The sequence below is a fragment of the Andrographis paniculata genome, unplaced genomic scaffold (assembly GCF_009805555.1).
Source record: "Andrographis paniculata isolate CXL003 unplaced genomic scaffold, ASM980555v1 Contig51END, whole genome shotgun sequence".
NCBI classification, from domain to species: domain Eukaryota; kingdom Viridiplantae; phylum Streptophyta; class Magnoliopsida; order Lamiales; family Acanthaceae; genus Andrographis; species Andrographis paniculata.
Window position 1 is genome coordinate 1,242,132 of NW_026137586.1, and position 3,626 is coordinate 1,245,757.

A 3,626-nucleotide genomic window follows, 5' to 3' on the forward strand; every position below is an offset into this window, starting at 1 on the left:
TGTAGGCTTGTTAATGAGAGAAAAATTCCCTTGCAAAATGTGTTTTTTTGGTAGTGGAAGCATATGCATCGTTTCTATTGTCGGGGCCCTTGTGACAAGTTTTGCTTTCGACCCTGAGTGGCGATGCAAAAGATGTTTAAGGAGGGATCTTTGTGATCAAAACAATTGATTGCAAAGAGGCCAACACCACTCCATTTTCTTGCAAAATTTAAATATTGTATACGAATATAATTTTGTGTATGATAAAACAAAAATAAAAAACCCGACCCATAAAAATTGATTGGTCAGGTTTTTTTATTTTTTATTTTTACCATACACAAAACTATATTCGTATACAATATTAAAAATTTTGTAAGAAAAAGGAGTAGTGTTGTCCTCTTTGCAAACATTTGTTCAGGTCACAAAGATCCCTCCTCAAGCATCTTTTGCATCCCCACTCAACGTCGGAATCAAAGGTTGCCATCAAGGCCGCAACAGTGGAAAATGGTGAATATGCTTCAAATATAGTCGCAACGGCTAGGAGGAGTACCGATACCTTTCTATCGTGGCAAAATGATCAAGGAGTTTGGGAAGTGACATTGCTAAGAAAATTGTCGCCGTTCTAATTCTATGGCTTTGGTGGCGAACAATCAGCCCCAAGCGTATTGTGTATATATATATATAGATATATATGAGTTTATTAAAATCATATAAATCAATATATAAAATTATTCTCCAACTGTATCAATTCTATAAATCTATATAAATTAATTGATAATTATACGAAGTCTATGAGAAAATTACAAAAAATATCCCACACGTATACCCCATTATCATTTTGCGCTGTATTTATCTCGCTGATAAAATATATTCTACATGTTTGCAAAAGTCGCTATTTTTGTCTTTTTGCCGCGCGTGATGTTGACACCACAGGCGATCATGCGCGGCCAAATGATAGAAATATCGACTTCTGCAAACATGTAGAATATATTTTGCCAGCTAGATAAATAGAGGACAAAAGTGATAATGAGATATAGATGTGAGATATATTTTGCAATTTAAGTCTATATGATCTTTTAGGATAGTGGTTGATTTCGAGACAAATTCCTAATAATACATCGAAAAAAATTTCATGATAATTGCCCAACAAAATGTTATGAAAATGTCTCAAACCATGGTTGAGATACTATTTTGTCTTAAAAAAAAAGTTCTGTAATATAAAATTGTCTCAAAAAATGTTTTTCGAGATAATTTTCCAAGACAAACAGACCTTTTGTGGCAGTGATTTGAATGAGTTGTCTCCATTTCAGTAGTATGATTGCCACAAAAACTAATAGGAGATTTTATATTGAGTAATAGGAATTCAATGTTCGTAAATTTGTTGCTATTAAAATGTATATTTTCAATTTTTTTTTTTTTGTATTTGAGTTAAAAAAGATATTAATGAAATAATATATATTTGTATATATATATATATATGAATGTTTGTTCTTGTCGAATTTTTATTTTTATTATTTTTATATTCAATCTCTTAGGGTGCATTATTTGATTTTTTTAAGTATTTAATTTCTTTACACTTATTTTAAAAATTTTGAGGTTTACCTACTAAGTATTTATATTTTATTTTAACTTACTTTTTAAATTTTTATATATATTTTATTTGGTTAGTATACCTTATTCACTTTGTATTTTTGAATAAATATATTTTTTATGCTATATATAAAAAATTGTGTTAATAATACGAAAAATTCTCCTTCCATCGGAATAATTATACCGTTTTGGTTGGATGCGAAAACTAAAAAATAATGACATTTTAATATAAAAGTAAGGTGGGTATAAAAGTAAGTGTTGTTATTATTATTTATTAAATTTTAATTTATTTTATTTTCATTTTGGTTTAATATTATAGTCTTATTTTCCCTCATTATCATAAAATTGGATAATTATCTTCAAAAAACTTATTTGAATAATGCATTATTTACGAGGCATTTTTAAAGGTTCACATGAGTGAACACATGAAAGTAGCCTTGGAAATTTTAAGTCCATGTAGCCTCAAAAATTTTCTTGGAAAAAAACACTTGTAGACAAACTTGTGTTATAGAGAACCTTTCTTTGAGATAAAATAGTATCTCGATCATGATTTGAAACATATAAAAATGAAAAATTTATGCACTTACCAATAAGATATAAAAATTTAGAAAGTATATATATACATATACTTACATGTAAAAATTATAAACTTAAAAAGTAAGTAAATAGAAAATATATATACTCACCAAATAAAATATTAAATTTTAGAAAGTAAGTTAAAATAAAATATAAATACTTATTAATTAACCCTCGTAATTTTAAAAATAAGTATTAAGAAATTATTACTTACCAAATCAAATATAGAATTTTTTAAAAGTAACTGAAAAAAGATTTAGGCCCCCTCTCTTAAAAAAAGTAAATTTTTAATAAAATATTATATTAAAATATTATTTAAATATAAAATACAAATACATAACAAACCAATTAAAATACCTTTATTATATTGTATATATCGAGAATCGTGTTGAAAAAAATTAGATTAGACAAACAAAAATGCTTACCAAAAAAATATATTTGCTTCGTCTCATATATATTTTACATATTTTTTATTTTAGTATGTTCTATAAAAGTTGATATATTTTTATTTTTAATAAATATATTAACATTAAATATATTTAAAAAATATAAATTAATTTAATTAAATTTCTAATATTTTATATATAATACTCACTTAATTTTTTTTTATTTCTATCTTTATACCATAAACAAATATTTTGTCTATTTATTTAAATTTTTTATTTTTTTAAAAAATTAATATATGTTAATCATAAATAAATATATATTTTTTTATTTATAGGTATTATATAAAAATTTATTCAATATAAAATAATATTCATATTTTATATATTAGATTGAGATAATAGTATTTAAAAAATTTTAAATATATATTTTATATTTTGCCAACTAAATAAATATGAAATAAAATGATAATTGAATATATATAAAACATGTTTTTTTTTTCTTGAAATTTTTCAAAAAAAGTAATAACTAAATAAAAATCAATATATACAGATTGCCCAATCTGTAAATAGTGTCAATCCCAAATTTATTTAGTAAGTAAAAAGAAATTAAATATACTTACCTATAAATTTTATACTTTCCATTTACTTCAAAAATCATATAAAAAAATTTATTACAAATCTAATTCATTAAATTTTGTTAGATTTAAAATACAGAAATGATAGTATAAATATCCACCATAGCCAGAATTATAGACATTCATTGCTCTTCTTCCTTCTCTCAAATTATTTATCTATTTGTTTAGTTTCTAGTTTTTACTTAGTTTATATTATTTAATTTCTCAATTTTTATTTTAAAACATAATATTCAATATATAATTTTCATACAAAATTATATACTAATAATTCACATTTTGCCTATTTGGAATGGCAACCAATGCCTACACCTATTGTTCTTCAATTTTCTTCCTTTTTTTGCCACATTTGGCCGCACGATGGCAAAGTATCTATTGTCCTCGAAGCCATTGTTACTATGTTTGTGAGATATTTTATCCCTTGCTGAATTTCTCGCAACACGGTTGGAAGGGAAAAAAAGAA